The sequence below is a fragment of the Octopus sinensis genome, linkage group LG2 (assembly GCF_006345805.1).
Source record: "Octopus sinensis linkage group LG2, ASM634580v1, whole genome shotgun sequence".
In the NCBI taxonomy this organism is placed as follows: Eukaryota; Metazoa; Mollusca; class Cephalopoda; order Octopoda; family Octopodidae; genus Octopus; species Octopus sinensis.
Window position 1 is genome coordinate 192,593,661 of NC_042998.1, and position 19,043 is coordinate 192,612,703.

At 38.4% G+C, this 19,043-nt stretch overlaps 1 protein-coding gene across 3 annotated transcripts in view; it reads left to right on the plus strand.

Annotated features, from left to right (window-relative positions):
• Positions 1-19,043, plus strand: part of LOC115232440 (innexin unc-9) — a 677,230-nt gene that overhangs the window by 258,555 nt on the left and 399,632 nt on the right. The window contains exon 1 of one of the 3 annotated variants that reach the window (XM_036500606.1): positions 18,273-18,291. The exons of the other annotated variants lie outside the window; for them this stretch is intronic. The gene's annotated coding sequence lies outside the window, so the exon portion shown is untranslated. Of the gene's footprint in view, positions 1-18,272; positions 18,292-19,043 lie in introns of those variants that run through there. 3 annotated transcript variants of the gene reach the window in all.

Consider the following 19,043-nt stretch of genomic DNA (forward strand, 5'->3'; position numbering starts at 1 on the left):
GCTTGTTTTACATTAAGATGATTGGTAATCATTTCAGTCTTCAACCTATTAGTGAACTTAGTCTTTGTGCAATTTACTTGGGAAAATATGCACTCCATGCACACTGACGAATGTGGTAACACCGTTAAATTAGTCATGAATTGTGAGAGCCTCTCAAATTCAGAGTGGTCAAGCCTGTCTTTAAGATTGCATATGGAATACCAGAATTCATGGATGCTTTTTGAGGAAACAGGAATATCTTTGTATTGCAAAATAATCTCCATTCATCGTCTAATTCATCAAGTGTGTTTTCTGGTGCAATTACTGGAAAGTTTGATGCCAAGGGAATTATCAACCGAGGAGAGTTAGTGAGATCACGTGCTACTTTTGGATCAAGTATTTGAGAGCATAATTCTATTAAAAAGTTTTTGCAATTGGTTTTGAGTCTAGCTGAGTCCCCAATGATGGGGGTTTCTTGAGAATTTCCAAGATTTCATTTCATCCATAATATGCAATTCCGTCTTGCATAATGTATGTTAATTTTGTTTCTTCATTTGTAGATTTTTAGCCATTTCACTTTCCATTTGTAGATTTTTAGCTATTTCACTATCGGGAAAGGCCTCTTTACAAATTTCAGCTAAGTGATTTATTTGGATGAAAGGTACGTGATGTTCAGTAACATAACCTGTTAGTAGCAAGTCTACCTTTGCTACTTTTTCATTTAATCTATCATCTATTTTTTTTTAACAATAAATGAATCTAATTTAATAGCCTATTTTGCACAATCAAAAGCTTTCTTGTGTTTGGCAATGTTTTTATGAGCCAACAACATTGATTTGTTAACATTTTTCAACACAACATTGCAACAAATGCAGTCGCAGGTATCAGTATTTTTATCATCTTGCTGTAACCCATCTTTTTAGCTCAGCATCCTCTAATCACGACTTCTTGAAATTTTGGGTGTACCACTTCCACTTCCTCTTTTGGATACACTATTGTCTTCCATTACTTCGAAAAAGGGTTACAAAGACCAAAACACTCCCTCAAAATGTTGTTAGACAAATTTTAAATCACGAGTAACAATCGAAGTGTACACCATCAACATAGTCAAGCTGTCATCTGGTGGTGTCAGAGTTTCAGACAAGTGTACAAGCGGCCACCAACGCATTGTAACTTGTAGTTGTCCGGTATGATACAAGTATAAACAAATAATGAATGCGTACGATCAGTAATTACGCCACTTACAATATCTGTATCGATAAATTCATTACGTGAAATGATTATGGATGATGTATAGAAAGTTTACAAAGTGTTAGAAGAGGTGCAACTTTGGTACATATTGCATACAAAGAAAGAGTATGACACCAAATTCTCTTTAAAAGATAAATTTGCAGCCAAAACTAACTTAAAAACCCAGATTTAATGCAAATTTGGAAATTAAAAGCCATATACCCATCATTGCTCCAAAAACCCAGATCTGGGTGGAAAAACCCATCAGTGGCATCCCTGGGTAATACGGTAAAATATTAATGTTAGTATGGTAAAAGATTTATATAATTTTATTAATATAAGTTCTAAATTCAGCTGGCAGAAGCGTTAGCACGCTGGGCGAAATGCATAGCCGTATTTCGTCTGCTGGTACGTTCTGAGTTCAAATTCCGCCATAGTTGACTTTGCTTTTCATCCTTTCGGGGTCAATAAATTAAGTACCAGTTACACACTGGAGTCGATGTAATGGACTTAATCTGTTTGTCTGTCCTTGTTTGTCCCCTTTGTGTTTAGCCCCTTGTGGGTAATAAAGAAACATATAAGTTCTAAATTCAGTCATGTTTTTAATAACAAATAACTTAGATCCCATTTCACTGTTTCTCAAATATACTTTTAATAAGATTTTATAATTTTCTAACTTTCTGTGTCTGGAGGAAGGAACAGGCCCGTGACTCTTGAATGCTCTTTGTGACTTGTAAGATTGATCCTACAAATGTTGCATTTAGACTGTTGTAAGTCTGAGTCCCAGTACATGTCTTTTATCGTTTATCTTCTACTTGTTTCAGTCATTTGACTGTGGCCATGCTGGAGCACCACCTTGAATTTTAGTCAAATGAATTGACACCAGTACATTTTTGACACCTGCAGCAAAACATAAACAGAAGAATAATCTTCTGAAGAAAAAGGATTAGGCATTGTGGTTAATTTAGAGAAAGGGTGGTTGGGCACGCCAAGTGAGTCAAGAGGTGGGAGTAAGTTGTGATGGGGAGGAGGGCTGCTTCAGTGGTGGGATTACAAGACCACCAAGCAGGAGTCATTAACCCTTTCGTTACCAACCCAGCTGAAACTGGCTCTGGCTATGTAGTACAAATGTCTTGTTTTCATAAGTTTTGAATTAAAATCTTCCACCAAACCTTAGTCACAATTTATGTTCCTATCACTAGCTGAATGATAATTAAATTATCTTACTAAATTCTTTGTCATATTTAAAGTTATTGAAAGAAACACAGAGCTTCTCAAAATAAATACAGTAATGAAAGGGTTAAAGTAGTAATAGACAGAGAGAGGATACAGCACACTTATGGAGCTAAGGCAGGAGTGTATCTGTTAGTGATGAAATGCAAATCAACCAAGTGGCCCTTCTCTGGATGTGATCTGAGGTATTAGTGTGATTAGCAGCAGTACCATCCCAAATGTGGGTGCAGTACTTCATTGTAGGCTTCACTTCATTGGCATAAACTGTCAGCAGTTGTTGGTGGGGTAAGTATCTTTTGGCCTTAATGAGAAAAGCAACTCAATCGAATGTGTCCTAGTTATGCTAAAGATGGGATCTCACCAGGAGAGGTCCTTGGTGACAGTGGGGCCCGGCATCTGGTGTGATTGTGAAGACTTGAAATGAATGTTGTTCATCTTTGGAAAGGGTGTGGTACCATGGTATTTTCATGATATGAGTAATGCTTTAATAAATCTCATCAGTGACGTAGAGTTACTGGAAAAAGTATAATATTATTTTCATTGGGAACTTCTTTTCATCGAAAACCGGTGATTGTCGTACACCAATGACGGGTCAAGACCCAGAAACTGCAGTCCGTGCGTATCACTTAGGTTGACGAGGGAAGGATGACCTCCCTTTGCAAATACCATAAGGGCACAGAAAGTGTGCCAAAAGCCAGCTGGAGACGATGTTCTCCTGGGGCTACAAGCTACAGTAACACCCACCCTTAATGGTTAGCCATATTGAGATGGCAAGTATACCTCACATAGTAATGCTTTAGATCTACAAGAAAAGATCCAACCCATGACAGCATGGACAATGGACATTAAATGATGATGAAGAAACCAAACGGTGGGATCAAATGTAGGACTTCAAAATGGCAAAGTGTAATGTTTTAACCAGTTGGCCATTAATTTTATACCTAGTAACTTAGTAACATAATAGTAAATACCTGTCTTTTACCGTTTATCTTCTACTTGTTTCAGTCATTTGACTGTGGCCATGCTGAGGCACCACCTTGAATTTTAGCCGAATGAATTGACACCAGTACATTTTTTTTAAACCTGGTACTTATTCTATCAATTACTTCTGCCAAACCACTAAGTTACAGGGATGTAAACACACCAACATTGGTTCTTAAGCGGTGGTGGGTGAACAGACACAAAGACACATACATAGATATATACATATATATATGACAGGCTTCTTTCAGTTTCCATCAACCAAATCCTCTCACAAGGCTTTGGTTGGCCTGAGGCTATAGTGGAAGACATTTGCCAAAGGTGCCACGTGGTGGGACTGAACCCGGAAATCATATATTTGGGAAGTAAACTGCTTACCATACAGCCACACCTATTTATATATATGTTACGTTTATATAAAAACATAGGTACAGGATATAATTTATATTAAAAACTGAGGAATTATCTATAAGCCATTTGCTATATTGTTAAATCTACAGCAGCTGTTGATGTAAAGCTTCAGGTGTTACTGGCAAATTTGGTAAAATGGTTATGTCAGAGAATTCAAAATGCACTGAAAAACCATAACAGGTGATAATTAAAGTATACCTAAGCTAAAATAAATATGGCAGTATTGCTTCAGCAAGATTAATAAAGGCTTTTGATAGTCTAGATATGTTTAAATGATTTCTTCTCCACCCCCACTTACGAGGGAAATCATTTATCAAATATGCATGATGATGATTTAATATAGTTCATTCAGTGACTTTTTTATTATTATTATTATTATTATTATTATTATAATCTATAAAAAATTAATTAGAAACCTGCTGAAAAGTAGTAATTGAAATACTTCTTAGAAGTATTATATCTAAATATTTAATGAAAAACACCTGTTTTTAACCCTATAACACCTGTTAACAATTCTTGACTCTTCAAATATTATGCTTTTGTAGGAATAAAATATCAAAATTGAAAGCTTTGGATAAACTCTAAGGATTGCTTGAATAACATTATTGCATGCAAGCAATTATGTTATTTGGCAGTTGTTCCAGAATTATTGACATTTGAATAATTTATATGTCTAAATAAGTGTGTGTGAGAGAGAGAGAGAGAGAGAGAGAGAGAGTTACACAAACAGACAGACAGATCATGAGAGAGATAGAGAACTTCATACAATTTGTTTCTCTAATTTTATGGTGGGGCTACTAGTGAACTTTCATCATCATCATCATCATCATCGTTTAATGTCCGCTCTCCATGCTAGCATGGGTTGGACGATTTTGACTGAGGGCTGGCGAACCAGATGGCTGCACCAGGCTCCAATCTTGATCTGGCAGAGTTTCTACAGCTGGATGCCCTTCCTAACGCCAACCACTCCGAGAATGTAGTGGGTGCTTTTTTACATGCCACCGGCACAGGGGCTAGTCAGGCGGTACTGGCAATGACCTCGCTCGAATCTTTTTACACATGTCACCGGCACAGGTGCCAGTAAGGCGAGGCCATCGATTACTCAGTAGAAATAGAAGCTTCACTAATTTGGTTTTGCTTGAGGAATGGACGGTCACATATTTGTGCACCAAGTTCAATCATGATCTGACCATGAAACTGAAGTAGCATATTGTATTATGTCTTCAATATCTTAGAAAGATCATGTCTAAAATTGCCAAGAAGGCTGAGGTTGTCTTGGCATCACTCACCAAGTCCTTTGTGAGCTGCTCTCCGGCTATCTCTCTGCGGCTTTATATAGCTATGGTGTGACCTCACCTGGAATTTGTATCACCAGTCTGGAACCCCTATCTTGCTCAGGATATTAATCGTCTGGAAGCCATTCAGCGACGTGCAACCAAGAGAATACCCTCCATCAGGCATTTACCATATACTGAATGCCTTACTTCCCTGGGCATGGTTACATATTGAAACTCCGATGTCTAGCAACTGACTTGGCAGACACCCATAAAATTATTAACCATCTTACAAACAATAACTCTGAGCACCTTTTCAAATTCCATCCGTCTAACACCTGTTGACATGTTTACAAAGTCAGAAAACAGCACAGCTCCCATGACTTTCGGAAATATTTTTTTATGCTAAGAGTTGCTGAAGCATAGAACAAACTGCCGGCATCAGTTGTTAGTTGTCGGAGCACTGCATCCTTCAAAACTTCCATGCTTTCTGAGATTCACCAACACTACACCTGATTTTTCTCCCCTCCGTACACATGCAAGCATGTATCTGACTCATACACTGTTCACTTTCCAGACATTTGTACATTACTGCATATGCTTTATATGCACTTTTGACAAGCTGTGGTGCACCTGAGCACTGTATACAATAATTTCATTACTATTATTTTATAAAATGGTACAACCCCTGGCCTTGCTAGTTCTTGTCATGCTGTTCAACCCATGCCAGCATGGAACATGGAAATTAAATGTTGATGATGATGATGATGATGATGGAGTTCTACTCATTAAAGTAAGTATACGTATCCAGCGACATGTATAGCTGTGTCTGTGTGTGCATGTGAAGATTTTTTTTATTCGAAACATTCCTTAATCTTATATGAACTGAACATGGATAATTTAGGCTTTAAGAATAATTTGATCCTTGAAATATTTTATTCTATAGGACGTTAGAATGTTAGAAAGCAAACTATAAATTTAGAGTAGTGGCTGTTTTCAAGAAGAGCTGAATATAATCTTCAGGCATTGTTTTTATTCTATACTTTACATTGTTTTTATTCTTTTAAGGAAATGAATTTTATTGATTATATAATTATTACTTATAATTTTGTAACAAACACTCATAATTAATTTTATTATTGAATATTGCATTATGTTATTTTGATTTCTTTTTCAAGGAAATATTTAATTCTCTTAGAACAAGTCATTTGCATCTGTTTAGATAAATTATTTTATTTTCTTTGTTCCAAGTACAAAATTATTGGAAAATTATTTGAATTTTGCCTTTAGTTAACAACCTTGATTATGAAGATACATCAATTTTAGCAACAGTATTACTAAATTTAGAGTAATATGCTGAATTTCTATATAATGCCTGTAGTTTTGCTCAATAAAAACTAGAGCAGAATGGATCTGGCATAATTTGGAAAGAACTCTGCTAAGTACTAAGCAATTGACTAAATTTGTTAAGAATTGCAAAATAAGAATATTCAGAAAATATTTTAGAATGATATTGAATATAGCTTACATTTTAAAACATGGGATTTTTTTCAGTTTAAAATTCTTCTAGTAAAACAATTTATTCTAGTAAAACTATATTTTAAAATTACGTTTATACATTTGTTTTGCAAGATTTTTGATGTGAAATCGTGTGTTGAAACAGATATTGTTATATTTAGGAATGGTCATTTTGCCAGTTTAGCCAATAAAAATACATGCACTAAATATTACAGGCATTCCCCCCCCCCCACACACACTAACTAAACATAGACGCACATAGGAGATATACGCATGCGCAAATGAAGACACATACAATAGAAATACAAAATGGCTGATGGTTAGTAAGGAGAGACACACAAATAAGAAAGAAGAGAGCAAAGGACCACTGGTGAGGTCACAAGAGTGTGACGAAAGAACTCTGGCCGAAATAAGATTAGGATTAATGTAATAAATAAATAACGCTAACACCAAATATATAGTGCGTGTGTTTTTATTGGCTAAACTGGCAAAATGACCATTCCTAAATACAACAATATATTTTAAAATGCTAATTTAAAATAGTAAAGATTGTTTCAACTATTTTATAGGCAAATATTTATTTACATTAATCTTAATGCAAATAAATCTTTGCTATAAGGAAGCTGCTTGACAATGAGTGAAGAAGAAAATCCATATGATGTTGAGTTGAATCGCATCAGAAATTATCTAGACACAAGTGGACTCTGAAAAAAATGTACATAAAATGTAGAAGATAAATAGTATAGGAAAACACCTTACCTTTAACCTTTTTCACACCAACTCGCCTGAAACCGGCTCTGGCTCTGTAGTACAAATGTCTTGTTTCATAAGTTTTGAATTAAAATCCTCCACCAAACCTTAGTTACAATTTATGTTCCTAACACTGTGTGGCAAGTAGCTTGCTTACCAACCACATGGTTCCGGGTTCAGTCCCACTGCGTGGCACCTTGGGCAAGTGTCTTCTACTATAGCCTCGGGCCGACCAAAGCCTTGTGAGTGGATTTGATAGACGGAAACTGAAAGAAGCCCATCGTATATATGTATATATATATATATATGCGTGTGTTTGTGTGTCTGTGTTTGTCCCCCTAGCATTGCTTGACAACCGATGGTGGTTTGTTTACGTCCCCGTCACTTAGTGGTTCGGCAAAAGAGACCGATAGAATAAGTACTGGGCTTAGAAAGAATAAGTCCCGGGGTCTATTTGCTCGACTAAAGGCAGTGCTCCAGCATGGCCGCAGTCAAATGACTGAAACAAGTAAAAGAGTAAGAGTAAGTGTCACTGAAAGTTATTGATCAAGAAGATAAATAGTATAGGAAAAAACTTACTCTTTAACCCTTTTGACACCAACTTGCCTGAAACCACCTCTGGCTCTGTAGTACAAATGTCTTGTTTCATAAGTTTTGAATTAAAATCCTCCACCAAACCTTAGTTACAATTTATGTTCCTAACACTAGCTTAATGATAACTAAGTTATTTTACTAAGTCCTTTGTTATATTTAAAATGAATTGAAAGAAACACAGAGCATCTCAAAATAAATACAGTAACGAAAGGGTTAAAAGAACACAGTGATGTGTATTGTTATAGAATTTAGGTGCGGAATAGTGAGGGAAGCTGTTGCTAATAGGATGATGTAATGACTGTAAGGATAGCTGTCAGATGCTGAAATCTTCAGATTGGATAGTTGTCACATAATTAATTAGTCAAATCTGAAGAAACTAGTGCTGTTCTGAATTAGTAACTAGTGAGTACAAATACTTCAAAAGTGGAATGAATTATTTTTATAAAATGACATCATAATTAGCTTATTTTCAACATTTTGTCCTGTGAAGGACATGAGCACTGTTTCTTCCTCCAGATCTTCCAAAGATAAAGGTTCACATGGATGACTAAATTGTGCAGGAATTGTTTATTAGTGATGACTAGTATGGTAACATTATTATCAATTTCTGCAAATATAAAGAGAGGAAATATTTAGAGAGGAAAAATTACTCTAATCTTAGGATAGTTCACCTCTAGGAAAAGGCTTGGTGAATCTGATATTGGATAGAGTTAGGGTATATGAACCCACAATTTGACACTCATCTAATATTATATTTCTATTGAGGTGCAGGTATAGCTATGTGGTTAAAAAGATTGTTCCCTAACCATGTGAGCTTGGGTTCAATCCCACTGTACAGCACATATGTGTGTGTATATATATATATGTGTGTGTGTGTGTGTGTGTATTAATTGTCAATAAACGATAAATCTGAAAGAGAAGCACAACTAAGTGGTAGAGTAGTAGAGTATTTTAGAGAATGTTAGTTATGGCCTGTTCATGGTGTTACCCAGGTTTTCACATCCATAAAGCGCTTGGCTTTACACATGTCTTGTCTATAACTTCTATAGGCTACTGGCCATTAGGGTCTGACAATGAGACATGTGTGAAGCCAAGTGCTTTATGGATGCAAAACCCTGGGTAACCCTATGAACTGGCCATAACTATGATTTATATATTTATATGTATATATATGTATATGTTCAAAGGGCAAGACAAATTAGGTAGTCGGCCGTATGCTAGAATATGCTTGAATATACACATGTATTAGAATTTTCTCTGATTTTTCAGATTTTTGTATGCTAGGCTACTGGTTTTAAATTGATGTTAATTAAATTAATATTAATTTATCTCCCTCATTATTTAAATATTAATATATATATATATATAACTCGAAGTAAGTTAGGAGTTATAGATCCAACCCACTAAGGGATAATATTTATCCAATATACTGTTGGTATAATACCCAAATTCTTAATACACAAATGTTTTTAATTGCAATGCAATTAACTTATTTATTGTATTAAATGGGTAAAGGTAAAGAAATATTTTACCGTTAATTTATAATACAAATAAGAAAATGGAGAAACAATTTAGTCTGTTCATCAGCTTTCGTATATTAGAACGTTGGATTATTTATTCATTTAACAAAAATGAGAACCTTAATAGCATACATAAATTGTTTGTATACTATTATATATGAAAATATGTTGTCTATTGACTTTATTACACATGTTAGCCACCGGTATACTCTTTTACTCCTTTACTTGTTTCAGTCATTTGACTGCGGCCATGCTTATTCTTATTCTTTGTAAGCCCAGTACTTATTCTATCAGTCTCTTTTGCTGAACCGCTAAGTGACGGGGACTTAAACACACCAGCATCGGTTGTCAAGAAATGCTAGGGGGACAAACACAGACACACAAACATATACAGACACACACACATATATATATATATATATATATATACATATATACGACAGGCTTCTTTCAGTTTCCGTCTACCAAATCCACTCACAAGGCATTGGTCGGCCCGGGGCTATAGCAGAAGATACTTGCCCAAGATGTCACGCTGTGGGACTGAACCTGGAACCATGTGGTTGGTTAGCAAGCTACTTACCACACAGCCACTCCTGCGCCTAAATTTTTCTAAATTTTCTACCCTTATTATTTTCGCAGAAAAATTTTTGTAATTTCAAAGCCTTTCTGGTATGCAGTTTTAATCCTATTATTATTTGCTACTGAATGTAATTGCACTTACACGGTGGATTTGAAAATATAATGTATAAGTATGCAACACGTGTATTTTCAGTATGTTATTTGCTACATAAGCGTGCATTAATTTTAGTGACTCACTGATGAAGTACAGATGACAAATTAATTTATTTGCTCATTAATACAGAAACTCAAGTTTGAGGGTAACTAGAAAAAATTTTTTTATTTTCATTCCCTTTGAAATTGCTTTTATTTGTGGTTTGGGTTTTGACTGCCCTTTCTCTGCATGTAAGGTGTCTTGTCAAATGTCGCCTCTTTCATGTATAAATACTTAAATTGTTTGTACACTATTATATATATATATATAGGCGCAGGAGTGACTGTGTGGTAAGTAGCTTGCTTACCAACCACATGGTTCTGGGTTCAGTCCCACTGCATGGCACCTTGGGCAAGTGTCTTCTACTATAGCCTCGGGCCGACCAGAGCCTTGTGAGTGGATTTAGTAGACGGAAACTGAAAGAAGCCCATCGTATATATGTATATATATATATATATGTGTGTCTGTGTTTGTCCCCCTAGCATTTCTTGACAACCGATGCTGGTGTGTTTATGTCCCTGTCACTTAGCGGTTCAGCAAAAGAGACTGATAAAATAAGTACTGGGCTTACAAAGAATGTCCTGGGGTCGAGTTGCATGACTAAAGGCGGTGCTCCAGTATGGCCGCAGTCAAATGACTGAAACAAGTAAAAGAGTAAAAGAGTATTCTACCTTTGTCTCTAATTGACTTTAAGAAAGTTTTTGACTGGTTTCCATTATTTAAATTAAACATACATCTAGCTATAGATAAATAGCCATTAAAAGCTGTCAAGCTTAATAGTGTGCCAAGTAGACAAATATAAAATAGACAAATTAATATAAAATAAATTAATAAGTAAAATATAGAGAAAAGAATGGCAGCGATAGTTGTGTATGAGACAAAATACCTTGTGGTATTTGGTTGTGATCCTTTACATTCTGAATTCATTCTAGCCTTTATTAACTTGTTAAGCATGCTTTCCAAAATCAGTAAGTACCAGACAATCATCATCATCATCATCATCGTTTAACGTCCGCTTTCCATGCTAGCATGGGTTGGACGATTTGACTGAGGTCTGGTGAACCAGATGGTTGCACCAGGCTTAATCTTGATCTGGCAGAGTTTCTACAGCTGGATGCCCTTCCTAACGCTAACCACTCCGAGAGTGTAGTGGGTGTTTTTACGTGCCACCGTCACGAGGGCCAGTCAGGCGGTACTAGCAACAGCCACGGTCAAATGGTGCTTTTTATGTGCCACCTGCACAGGAGCCAGTCCAGCGGCACTGGCAACGACCTCGCTTGAATGTTTTTTCACATGCCACCAGCACAAGTGCTAGTAAGGCGACACAGGTAACAATCATGCTTGAATGGTGTTTTTCACGTGCCATCAGCACGGAGGCCAGCTTGTTGCTCTGACCACGATCTCACTCGTATGGTACTCTTAGCACTCCACTAGCACGGATGCCAGTCATCGAATTTGATTGATAAGTATCATCATCATCATTTAATGTCCGCTTTCCATGCTAGCATGGGTTGGATGATTTGACTGAGGTCTGGTGAACCAGATGGTTGCACCAGGCTTAATCTTGATCTGGCAGAGTTTCTACAGCTGGATGCCCTTCCTAACGCTAACCACTCCGAGAGTGTAGTGGGTGTTTTTACGTGCCACCGTCACGAGGGCCAGTCAGGCGGTACTAGCAACAGCCACGGTCAAATGGTGCTTTTTATGTGCCACCTGCACAGGTACCAGTCCAGCGGCACTGGCAACAACCTCGCTTGAATGTTTTTTCACATGCCACCAGCACAAGTGCTAGTAAGGCGACACAGGTAACAATCATGCTTGAATGGTGTTTTTCACGTGCCATCAGCACGGAGGCCAGCTTGTTGCTCTGACCACGATCTCACTCGTATGGTACTCTTAGCACTCCACTAGCACGGATGCCAGTCATCGAATTTGATTGATAAGTATCATCATCATCATTTAATGTCCGCTTTCCATGCTAGCATGGGTTGGATGATTTGACAGAGGGTTGGCGAACCAGATGGCTGCACCAGGCTTCAGTCTTGATCTGGCAGAGTTTCTACAGCTGGATGCCCTTCCTAATGCCAACCACTCTGAGAGTGTAGTGGGTGCTTTTACATGCCACTGGCAAGAGGGCCAGTCAGGCGGTACTGGCAACAGCCACGCTCAAATGGTGTTTTTTATGTGCCACTGCACAGGTGCCAGTTCAGTGGCACTAGCAACAACCTTGCTTGAATGTTTTTTCACGTGCCACCGGCACAAGTGCTAGCAAGGTAACAAAGGTAACGATCACGCTTGAATGGTGCTTTTCATGTGCCATCAGCACGGAGGCCAGCTTGTTGCTCTGGCTATGATCTCACTCGTATGGTACTCTTAGCACTTATGCCAGTCATCGTATTTGATTGATAAGTATCATCATCATCATTTAACGTCTGCTTTCCATGCTAGCATGGGTTGGATGATTTGACAGAGGGTTGGCGAACCAGATGGCTCCACCAGGCTCCAATCTTGATCTAGCAGAGTTTCTACAGCTGGATGCTCTTCCTAATACCAATCACTCTAAGAGTGTTTTAGGTGGTTTTACGTGCCACCAGTACGGGTGCCAGTCAGGCGGTACTGGCAACGACCTCGGTTGAGGTCGTTGCCAGTACCACATAATAGTGTACAAACAATTTAAGTATTTATACATGAAAGAGACAACCTTTGACAAGACACCTTACATGCTAGAAAGGGCAGTCAAATCCCAAACCACGAATAAAAGCAATTTCATTTTTTTTTGTTCATAACTTTTGTTTAGTTCATATGAATACTACATTTTCTCATAACTACTGCTAATTTTGATAATCTCTAAATTTGAACAGAATTGACTAACTATATAGGCGCAGGAGTGGCTGTGTGGTAAGTAGCTTGCTAACCAACCACACGGTTGCGGGTTCAGTCCCACTGCGTGGCATCTTGGGCAAGTGTCTTCTGCTATAGCCCCGGGCCGACCAATGCCTTGTGAGTGGATTTGGTAGACGGAAACTGAAAGAAGCCTGTCGTATATATGTATATGTGTGTTTGTGTGTCTGTGTTTGTCCCCCTAGCATTGCTTGACAACCGATGCTGGTGTGTTTATGTCCCCGTCACTTAGCGGTTCGGCAAAAAGAGACCGATAGAATAAGTACTAAAAGGTGGTGCTCCAGCATGGCCGCAGTCAAATGACTGAAACAAGTAAAAGAGTAAAAGAGTAAAGAGTATATACATGGAGCGGGTGTCTCAGCATGGCTGTAATCCAATGACTGAAATTATTAACCCTTTAACTGCAAAATTATATTTCATGGTTATTCCAGTAATGCTGTTTAATATCTACAAAAGAAAAAAAAAGAAAAAACAAAAAGAATGGTATTTTCTCCAAGCCTCAGTAAACTTGTGACATATCTCTCAATAGAAAATAGTTTCAAGCTAATACCTATTTCTTTATTACCCACAAGGGGCTAAACACAGAGGGCACAAACAAGGACAGGCATAGGTATTAAGTCGATTACATCGACCCCAGTGCGTAACTGGTACTTAATTTATTGACCCCGAAAGGATGAAAGGCAAAGTCGACCTCGGCGGAATTTGAACTCAGAATGTAAAGACAGACGAAATACCTATTTCTTTATTACCCACAAGGGGCTAAACACAGAGGGCACAAACAAGGACAGGCATAGGTATTAAGTCGATTACATCGACCCCAGTGCGTAACTGGTACTTAATTTATCGACCCCGAAAGGATGAAAGGCAAAGTCGACCTCGGCGGAATTTGAACTCAGAATGTAACGGCAGACGAAATACCGCTAAGCATTTCGCCCGGCGTGTTAACGCTTCAGAATACCATTCAGCGAAAGATAGCTTGGTGTATAAAACTGTTTTCCGCAGTTAAGAGTGATGTAATTTTGAGTGGATATATCAGACTTTTGCAGTGAAAGGGTTAAAAGGAGATACACACACGCATGCACGCACATGCCCTCTCTCTCTCACACACACACACGCATAAACACTTGAATCAATGCTAGCAAATTCAGGAAGATTTAAATGTAAATATTTCTACAGCTATTACAAGGCTTCTATATTTTCTTTAACAGTTGTTTAGTTCATACGAATACTACATTTCCTATGACCACTGCTGGTTTTGATAATCTCTAAAGTTGAACAGAAGTCCTTTAAATATTGCTATAAATGGAAAATATAGATGATAGTAAACTGAAGTGTTATCTGTGTTACAATATTCCTTGTGTAAGGTTTTGAATTAAATAAACAAAGCCATCATTATTACTCACTGACTCGCCTTGCAAGATATAGATTTAGAGTTTATGTCTTACTAACCTTTACTCCTAAAGGAACCCTCTTACCAATGTAGGTTTTTTCCAATCTACACTGTTCATCCAGAATAGGTGGAGGCACACAGCCTAGTGGTTAGAGCAGCGGACTTGCGGTCGAGGGATCGCGGATTCAAATCTCAGACCGGGCGATGTGTGTGTTTATGAGCGAAACACCTAAGCTCCACATGGCTCCAGCAGAAAGTAATGGCGAAACTTCTGCTGACTCTTTCGCCACAACTTTCTCTCACTCTTTCCTCCTGCATCTTGCAGCTCACCTTCGACGGACCGGCGTCCTGTCCAGGTGGGGGAACCTATACGCCAAGAAACCGGGAAACTAGCCCTTATGAGCCAGGCATGGCTCGAGAAGGTACAAAAAACATCCAGAATAGACATTTTATAATCACTGTGCTGTGACACACTAACACACTTATATCGACTACATGTGGCACTTGAATGCTACATATAATTCACAGGTGAGCTATATGTTTCATTGGCAAACCAGAAAATGCCCAGATGTTCAGAAAACATGGGTATTTATTTGTTAGCAAAGCACAGTGTATGCACTCATCTTTGTCTTAAGAAATTTTAATGTGCTTCATCACCATCATCACCATCATTATCACCATCACCATCATCATCACAATCATCATCATCATCACCATCATCATCATCGTCATCACCATCACCACCTCCATCATCATTATCATCACCATCACCACCTCCATCATCATTATCATCACCATCATCATTATCATCACCATCATCATTATATCACCATCACCATCGTCATATACCATCATCATCACAATCATCATCATCATCATCACCATCATCAGTATCATCACCATCATCTTTATCATCATCATCATCATCACAATCATCATCATTATCATCACCATCACCACCACCATCATCAGTATCATCACCATCATCTTTATCATCACCATCATCATAACAATCATCATCATTATCATCATCATCATCATCACCACCATCATCATCACCATCACCATCATCATCATTACCATCATCACCATCATCATCATCATCATACATTTGCTTTCCATGCTTGTATAGGCTGTCACAGTCAGTGCCATTTCTTATTGAGTGTCGCTTCTCCTATAGACTGGCGCTTCTATGTGCCATTTGGCTTTCTACAACCAGATATCACAAACCACTATTCTATCACTTCCTATTGCAAACCACTGTCCAGTCTACTGTGTGCCTTCTTTTTAACCCTTGGCATCAACCCTAGTGAAGTTGAATAGTCCTTAGCAACACAGGACTAAAGGGACCTCACAACTTTATGCTTTCTCTGCTCACTTGCCAGCTACTTTAGAGTGTGTCTGTGGGACCGAAGGGAGATCTCATCGGTGACCAAAGGGCGAATATATCAGGCCATCGTTCGTACAGTGCTTCTCTATGGCTGTGAAACGTGGCCTATGCGGGTGGTCGATCAACGAAGACTGGAAGTCTTCGACAATGACTGCCTCCGGTGCATTCTTCGTTGCTGTCGGGTGAATCATGTTCCCACCGCCAATCTCCGACTTCGCCTGTCTCTGCGGCCCCTTCCATCTGTCCTTCTGCAACGGCGCTTGCGGTGGTTTGCCCATGCATGTAGGTGTCCGGTGGGTGAACTGAGTCGTGATGTCCTTCTCCCAACTCCACTTCCCAACTGGCGGAAACACCCAGGTGGGCAGCTGAAGACCTGGGTTACGACGATCAAGGAGGACCTCTCCATGCTCACAGGACCGGCCGATGGAACCGTGACTGGCTTGCTATCTCCAGTGAACTGGCGCAGGACCGTCGTGCGTGGGCTGCCATGGTTCGAGATGCCTCAAGGGTGCTAGAAGAAGCCGACTCAACCCGCCCAGGGTGAATGTCGCCACAAGTACAAGTAAGTAAGTGTACTGGGTGTATTTTTTCAAGGTACCAGTACTAGAGAGGTTGTTTTTACTTACTAATCACTGTAGAGAGAACACAGAAGGGTGGAGGTTCTGTCATAGCACCAGCACAGGAGTGCTTTGTAGTACATATTACATAGAGTAGTCAGTAACCTAAGATGTGAACTGATGAGGGAAATAGGAGAGAGTGCCACGATAGCAGAAACGGTTGCCGAGAGGGACAAGACTGTCTCTGTAGTGAGTACTCGATAATCCAGGGCCTGTATATTTGCTCAAGTTCTTGAGGAAGGAAAGTTGGGAGAGAGTTATGATTTGAGAAGGACTAGTACAATGGGTGGTGGGGAAAAGGGAGCAAGAATATGATGAAATTTGCTCCCTGCCCCACCCCACCTTTGATTTTGGGGGTGAAGTTGGAAGGTGAGAGATTGATAATTAGAGAGGTGGACAAAGGTAGGAGTGAGTGAAAAGATAAGGTGGTGAGTGACACTAGAAGTAGCCCAGAGAAGAGTGAGTGACAGCTGGCTGTACAAAAAGACAAAGTTATAGGGTACCAGGGTAGGGAGTGAGGGTGCTCCAGTGTAATCTGTTACCCATAGGCCTAATGAAGGATATGAGAGAGTCAGAGTTCTCAGGGAGTCTACAGAACATTAAGATTATCTATTGCTTGTCATTTTCGCCAGAGCAATTTTGATGACTGAAGGAAAACAGAATGCAATAGTTTAAAATCTGACCCATTTGAAATCTAAGCTGAGGTCATGACCTAATCATGCTGTGAGAAATATAAGTTTATGTAGAAGTATTGATGTTTACTCTTTTTTCTCTTTTACTTGTTCCAGTCATTTGACTGCGGCCATGCTGGAGCACCACCTTTAGTCGAGCAAATCGACCCCAGGACTTATTCTTTGTAAGCCTAGTACTTATTCTATCGGTCTGTTTTGCCGAACCGCTAAGTTACGGGGACGTAAACACACCACCATCGGTTGTTAAGCGATGTTGGAGGGACAAACTCACACACATATATATATATATATATATATATATATATACGACGGGCTTCTTTCAGTTTCCGTCTACCAAATCCACTCACAAGGCTTTGGTCGGCCCGAGGCTATAGTAGAAGACACTTCCCCAAGGTGCCATGCAGTGGGACTGAACCCGGGACCATGTGGTTAGTTAAGCAGGCTACTTACCACACGTAGTGATTTATGTTGACCATAATGAAGATTTATCTTGCATGTAAAAGCATTATTGAATTGAATGAAATCTGAATTTGTTATTTTTTTTTTTTTCAAATCTACTAAATAAGAGTATACAAATTGGAATTATGGAAACTAGAAAGCAATTTGAAATAGAGCAATTTGAAATACGTTATGCTAGTTAGTAACAGGTGGTTAAGTCATTCATGTTTTACAGGGAAATAAAATAACAAGCACAAAACTTCTTTTATATACACATACATACACCTTCAATTGTTTACTCACGAGATGTATATTGTAGACACATTGGAACAGATAGACATTCACTTACACCAATCAATATATATCATCTATGTTTTTGTGTATAGACACATACACATTGTGTCGTAAAATGTCTGTGATATGAATGAATACATGTGACAGATTGTTCCTGTATGTATTTGAAGTATTATTACTACTACTACTACTACTGCTATGTGGGACTGACTTTCTGACAAAATAAATATAAAATCTTTGATATTTAAAAGTTGACTTTTGAATTGTGGCATACGTAAGGTAATGGCCTGGTCTGTAAGCTATACATGTAAGTATTAGACTTAATCTTATTCTAATCTTTAAATCTAATCTTTATATATAAAAGTGAAGTTGTGTGTCTCTCTCCTACGATTTAGATTCCTAACTACTCCCACATTTTGCGGTGCAGTTTAACCAAAACCGGGTATCTTATAGTCGTGATTCATATCGAGCCCTTCTGGGTATTAGCGCGCGTCTACAATGAGTCTACGATTTAATTAAAAATTTACCATCATTTTTTTCCATTTTAATGCATTTTTTTCGCTATTATATAAGGGAAGTAACTCTCTAAAAAATGTCTACGATGAGTCAATGATTTAAAAAAAAATTTACCATCATTTTTTTTTCCATTTTTAATGCATTTTTTTTGCTATTTTTTGGCTATAACTCTCTAAAAATGCTTATATAGTTATTTCCCTTACAAACCCGAGCAACGCCGGGCGATACTGCTAGTTGAAACTAAAATCCCAATCTTTTGTACGTTCTCTGAATTCGGTTGCTTTTGTCTGTTGCCGAGGAAATCTCATTAAACTTAAGCAGTCAACGGAAGCCACAGATGACTGTTAACCTTAATTAGTTTACACAATTATTATTCCAGCTATGACTATTTCTTCTTATCGAACACTCTGTGTGTATGTGTGTGTGCACGTGTGCACATGCATGCGTGTGTATGTGTGTGTGCGCATGCACGATCATTATCATCATTTAACATCTGCCTTCCATGCTGGCATGGGTTGGACAATGTAGGTATAGTGAAAAGGT